The sequence below is a fragment of the Gekko japonicus genome, unplaced genomic scaffold (assembly GCF_001447785.1).
Source record: "Gekko japonicus isolate JY-2015 unplaced genomic scaffold, Gekko_japonicus_V1.1 scaffold6440, whole genome shotgun sequence".
Taxonomy (NCBI): Eukaryota; Metazoa; Chordata; class Lepidosauria; order Squamata; family Gekkonidae; genus Gekko; species Gekko japonicus.
In genome coordinates this window covers 8,139-14,754 of record NW_015170471.1, presented here as the reverse complement: position 1 = coordinate 14,754, position 6,616 = coordinate 8,139, and the positions used below count along the sequence as shown (strand labels likewise).

Sequence of the window (6,616 nt, the reverse complement as noted above, 5' to 3'; positions counted from 1 at the left end):
AGAAGGTGAACTGTTTTCTGCTGCTGACTTCACAGTTCCACACTAGAATGTAGGAGAATTGTAGCAGTTTAGAAATTAAATAAAAAAGTAGTTGGACAATAGAAGTCACAGCACTTCTCATGTGGACTTTTGATAGGGATCCCCCAAAATGAAGAGCAAAGCATCTTCTTATAAACAACTGAACTCATTGACGCAAATGTCCAAATTTCCTTTAACTTCAAGAGACCTAAAATCTGTGTTTTGGATTCTGTATGCCTCTACTGGGGGATCCTTTGAAACACCAAGAGACAATATGTGCCAAGGAATGGCTGAGCTCCAATGGAAAATGGCACAACTGATCATTTACATAGTGCACAGAGTACTTGTAAGACTCACCAGCACATCTTCAACAATATCTTATATTAAAACTAAAAAACAAGTAGTTGGCAGATATCCTTTTATTAGGTGGAAATGGGAAAGGAGGGCACCACAGGTTCCTGCAGGAGATTAATGGTAGCAGAGAGCTAGGGCATGGGCCACGACGCAGACTAACTTGAGGAAGGCATCGTGGGTGGCAGGAGTGAAGTCGTTGCTGAAGTGGGAGACCAGAGCAATGATAAGGACATCACCCAGAAGCTTGACGTTGTCAGGGTCCACGGGCAGCTAGTCACAGTGCAGCTCTCATGAGTGGATTCAGGACCCAGGGGTACACAACCAACAAGTCAGAAATGGATGAAGCATCAATTACCCCCACAAAGCCTCCGGGCAATATGTCGGTGGTGATCTGCGTCTCTTCATCCATCCAGTACATCATGGTTGACTGCTGGTCATCAGGAGCTCTGCTTCTCTGTTTTGGAAAAGTATCGAACTCTCAAGCAGGAAATCGTGACACCATAAAACACAAGCACACCACTACTGCTTCACTCACACAGAAGTCCACCATTCATCAAGAAATCTATTTGGTAGCCTATGTACCATGTGTGACACTTGCAATCGAACTTTGATCAAAACCTGAACATGTTCTACTTTCACCAAAAACTCAGGCACTTGGAAAACAGGTTGAGAAAGACTGCTCTGTTGTTCAAAATGCAGCTATCAGTGGAACAGCAACGTCAGCTGGGAGTCTGCTTCTGATCTCTCGGCCTAGAAACGTCACTGTGTCCCAGCCCTGTTTTGTTTTGTCTGGGGGGGAATCAGAAGGTGATTCCAGATGATCTTTTAAAAGTCTAGTGTTTTCCATCCTTGCTAGAATGCAGAAAACTTCCCAGTCTCCCAGGCAGGCGGCAAAGAAAAGTACCCATCCACTGATCCCTGATCAGCTGAGAATCAGCTTCTGTTTTTCATCCCCTCCAGAATATACTGCAACATTCCAGGAAAGTTGGGTACAGTGAAGTTGTAAATCTAAAGTCCTTGGCTACGGATTGCTATCTTTGATCTGCGCATGCCTTTCTGGGTCAGTTTGATACTGGGGAGGATTGAAAAGGGGATCACAAGTTCAGTTCCAGGTGGAGCAGTTGGGAGTGGGCTTCTGATGCATACAGGGATATTCTTAGCTGATGGGCAGCCTTGGACTCCATGCTAGTGAAGGAACTGCCCAGGGTCCACTCCTCCATGGAGGGAGGAAAAAATAAATCAGGCTCCCACCACTGCCCCTTGTACCCACCCTATCTGGGGCTCAAACAACCAGTTTCTGCAGGTGGCTCCCACCCTCCTCATGTGGGGGTGAGAGTCACTTCTTCCAGGGCCCTAACAGGACAAGTCAGTGTGGGAGCTGGTATATGTGGCAGTGATTCTGTGTCCCCACTCTAGACTTTTGTCCATGGTCGGTTGCATGTCAAAATCTGAATCCTCCCTCCACCCCCAAAGCATTGCTGCATGTCAGCAAGACAGGGACAGAGAGACATTGGGGCAGGGGGAGCTGGGAGTCCAAATGCCCTCCCATTTCCTGCACTACCCAGCTGAGAAGCAGTGAGCCAAGCCAATATGGGATGGAAAGTGTACCACCAAGTAGGAGACTTGGCTTTTCCCCAAGTCCCCCAAAGTCAGGAATTTTAATTTGCAGATCATCATTTTTAAAAAAAGCTTACTATGGATTTCTATAGGTGATTAAATGACGGTAGAACTAGCATGACTCACTGATGTATTTTGGCCCTAACCCCATCCAATTTTTAAAAAAATTTCATCCACCACGGCCCCTTGTAGCCACCCCATCTGGGGCTCAAACAACCAGTTTCTGCAGGTGGCTCCCACCCTCCTCATGTGGGGGTGAGAGTCACTTCTTCCAGGGCCCTAACAGGACAAGTCAGTGTGGGAGCTGGTATATGTGGCAGTGATTCTCTGTCCCCACTCTAGACTTTTGTTCATGGTCGGTTGCATGTCAAAATCTGAATCCTCCCTCCACCCCCAAAGCATTGCTGCATGTCAGCAAGACAGGGACAGAGAGACATTGGGGCAGGGGGAGCTGGGAGTCCAAATGCCCTCCCATTTCCTGCACTACCCAGCTGAGAAGCAGTGAGCCAAGCCAATATGGGATGGAAAGTGTACCACCAAGTAGGAGACTTGGCTTTTCCCCAAGTCCCCCAAAGTCAGGAATTTTAATTTGCAGATCATCATTTTTAAAAAAAGCTTACTATGGATTTCTATAGGTGATTAAATGACGGTAGAACTAGCATGACTCACTGATGTATTTTGGCCCTAACCCCATCCAATTTTTTTTTAAATTTCATCAAAGATAGTTGTGGTCCTTCATCTTCATTGCACAAATACAACTGACTGAGGTGAGGGAAATTTAAAATATGTGGTTCCCATAGTAGAGATAGGAAATAATAGTCTATGATCAGTTATGCAGATGCTTCAGTTATAGAATTAAGGCTTGTACCCATTTATAAGATGTTTCTTAATATGGGGGAAAAGGTGAATTAGATATCCCCATACACAGCTAGAAAATTTGCAACAATTCTTCAAGCCATTATCTTATAACACTAGCAGTAGTCTGTAAAAAAGAAATTTTGTTGGAGAAATTCCCCCCAAATTGAAATAAAAAGATATCAGCGTGTTTAAAGATATCAATATATTTAAAATTACAATGTGGACCTAAGCAGAATCACATCCTTCTAAACCCATTTAAACCAGGGTATAACTTGGCTGAAGATCACGCTGTGAATTAGAGATGGGCAAAAACTGCAAAAATGCAGTCCATTTCAATTCATGGTTTGTGGCTGAAACTCAAACTAAACCCTGAACTGAACTGCCTGGTCCCCTCTGCTCAGCTGTTTCAGGCTTTCTTGTGCAGGGACTGCACAAGAAAGCCCCAAACAGCTGTGTGGCGGGGAGCAGAAAGCAGGGGTTTAAAGGGTGAGTCCCGCTCTCTTGTGCAGGGACTACACAAGAAAGCCCCAAACAGCTGTGTGGCGGGGAGCAGAAAGCAGGGGTTTAAAGGGTGAGTCCCTTTAACCCCCTGCTTTCTGCTTTACCCATGAACCACCATGAACTACCACAAACTGCTTTGAAAGTTCATGGAAGTTTGTGACAGTAGACTTATCACAAACTTTGGCTCATGAACCAAAAATGGGGCAAAATTCATGATGAATTTTACTTCTTGGTTCAGTTTGTGTCCATCCTTACAGTTAATCAACTAAACTGGGATAGAATGCATGGTTGAGAAACCTGTGCAAAATGGTTCCTTATGAATTCTGGGAAAACTACATTTTTTCTCCACATGAGATAATTGACAGGGTAGACTTTTACTTGGTCTGTTAGACTAGTTTTTTGCCGCGTGGTTTCGGCAGGAAGCCTCGTTTGAGCCACGGGAGTGCTACACTTCCCAGATGTGCCGGTGAGATCGCGCCCCGAAAACCCGCATGTCTTCCGTCTGACTCGCATGGCTAATGTTCCGTGTGACCGCAGCCAGGGTAGACTTTTACTTGGTCTGTTAGGACACATGCCATCTAAGAAAGTTTATGTAACTATTGATGCAATTTCAAAAATACCAACATCAATGAACCCCTACAAATGACATAGCTAACAACCAGCAAGAGGTAAAACTACCTATTTACTTGTTGTTGTTGTTTAAAGTCCCCCTAAGGGGAGATTTTTATTGAATGTTTTTAATAGACTACAAACTATAACAGAAAATTAGGAAGGAGAAAGGAAAGAAAACCACTAATAACTAAAACCCCAAGAATAGGAGATCATAACAGCTTATATAAATGTTATTCTTAATTGCCAGTATTACTTTGAACATAGTCGGTTATGCTAAATTATTTATCTTTTTATCCATCAATTTATCTGTTTAAAAAACCCTCTGGAGCAACCCATAGTTAGTGTAAAAATTTCAGGCACAATTCAGAGTCCTCCAGCCTTTATTTTGTTTTATCTTTTCTAATCCTCAATTTGTATGGACTTTTGGGGGCGGCCTCCCATTTTTCAGAGAGAGAGTTCTCATTGGAAGACACCAAGTCCAGTTCGTCATCAGAATTGCTGTCATCTTCTTTCCTCTCACCCCCAGCTGCCTCCCCCAGCTGCACTCTCAGGAACTCAAGTGCTTTGGAAACAGAATCTTTTCTTTTTTTATCATGGAGTTTGAAAATAATGACTTCTGGAATTAACCATCTGTAACTAATGCCATTTGTTTGTAGAAAGAGGATTAAATCTTTTTATTTATTTCTATTTTGTTTTATTTCAAATGGGATATCTTTTAGAATCCTGATGGAATTGTCCCCAATTTTCAAGGGTGTTCCAGTAGTTGCTTCAGGATAGAATCCCTCACATGCCTCTTCGAGAGTCTGACTATTATTTCCTCAGGCAGATTATTCTTCTTGATGTATATGGAGTAGGGCCTATTTACTTGTTTTTGATAACAACCTACGCTCCCATTTCAAATGCCTTTAAACCAAAAGGGTTTTCGAAGCTTCACAAGAAAGGGAATAGTGACATCTCTGTTACAATGTCACTGGAAATAAATCCCTGTTAATTCTATATCTTTGTTTCATCTTACATTTCCTGTGAATCTTAAACAGGATCAAGCAAAGAATTTAACAAATACTCCAATGAGGTGAGAAAGTCATGATAAAAAAACCTTCCACCTGTGGAAATTATTGGTAGATCCAAGACATAAAAAACTATAGTCATGACTTTCCTCACAAAGTAGTAAAATTACCTTGGAGACCTAAATTGTTGCTATAGATTTTGTAAATAATTACTGAGGGACTCATGTAGAAACTGAGAAACAAAATGTGCCAAGGACACATTGGACATTGTTGATCATGTATACAATGCATAGGACAGAGGTGCTGAACTCATTTGTTATGAGGGCCGGATCTGACATAAATGTCACTCTGTTGGGCAAAGCGATGTGCTGGGCTTTCCATAGAGGAGGGAGGCCTGGCCACCAAGTCACATGCCTGGTGGCAGGACTTGGCCTCCGGTGTGTGGAAGAAACTGCCAAAGAATGCCCGGCCATGGCTTGGGGGGGGGGCATGAATATGGTGGTGGAGGTGGCTGCCAGCAGGTCCCAACAGAGGATTGTTTGCATCCTCCATGTGAAAATGCTGATCCCTGCAGCCATCCAGGACAGCAACCCTGGAGATGCAGGTTGAGGGGAGAGGGGTGAATGCAGCTCCAATGGCTCCCAAGTTACCAGTGAGGCCGTCCCTGAAGTGGAGTTCTGCTTAACTGCTGCAGATGAGGTTTCCTGCCTTGCTGAAGCCACATTTGGAGTGGCTCCCCCACCCCCCGAGCAGCCTCCTGTTTCCTCCCTTGCACCAGTAGCTCATGGGCTGCATAAGTGCCCTTGACGGGCCAGTTCTATCCCCTAGGCCTTATGTTTGTCACCCCTGGATTGGGAGATGTGCAGTACTCACCATTATTAAATCGAGAAGACCCTATATTAAAAGAAAAGAAAAAAATAGTTATTCTTCATGTTTATTAATAACTCTTGAAAATTTTGCTTATTGTTCAATATATACCTAGACTTTTACCCTGTTCCCTAACACTGTTCATACTCAGGTTTTCCAAATTAAACTTTTAATTTAAGACCATTTAATTCTATATTAAACATCATTGATGTTAGAAGCAGGGGTCATTTCGTAGAAAAAGAGCTGCAGGAGCTCATTAGCATAACTTATTAGCATATGACACACACCCTGACATCACCGGAAGTGTGCACCAGCCCCTCTGACAGGCAGAAGCACCTGGGATCCATTATTTTTCCCCTCTCCCTTCCCTTCCCCTCCAAATCGGGCAAAGGAAAAGGGGAGGGAGAGGATCTCAGGCGCTTCTGCCTGACAGACATGCTGGCATGCGCACAGCCAGACTGGGTGAATTATAGAATCATAGACTCATAGAGTGGGAAGGGACCTCCAGGGTTATCTAGTCCAACTCCCGGCACAATGCAGGAAATTCACCAATACCCCCCACACACCCCAGTGACCCCTGTTCCACGCCCAGAATATGATTTAAAAAAAAAAAAACCTCCAGGATCACTGGGGGCCAAACTGGCCTGGAGAAAAATTGCTTCCTGGCCCCAAAGTGGCGATCAGCATTTCCCTGGGCGTGTAAGAAAGGGCCACAAGAACTAAGCACTGATGCAACCCTTCCTGCTCTACCTCTTGTGATTTGTCTAAGTTCACACAATCAG

General features: G+C 44.0%; 1 long non-coding RNA gene across 1 annotated transcript in view; it reads right to left on the bottom strand.

The window, feature by feature from the left end:
* Nucleotides 1-430: 430 nt before the first annotated feature.
* The window catches only part of LOC107116427, a 12,837-nt gene continuing 6,651 nt past the window's right edge, over nucleotides 431-6,616 (bottom strand). The window contains exons 2-3 of the long non-coding RNA XR_001482706.1: nucleotides 5,841-5,861; nucleotides 431-826 (exon numbers count right to left, since the gene is read on the bottom strand). This is a non-coding gene — a long non-coding RNA (uncharacterized LOC107116427). The remainder of the gene's footprint in view (nucleotides 827-5,840; nucleotides 5,862-6,616) is intronic.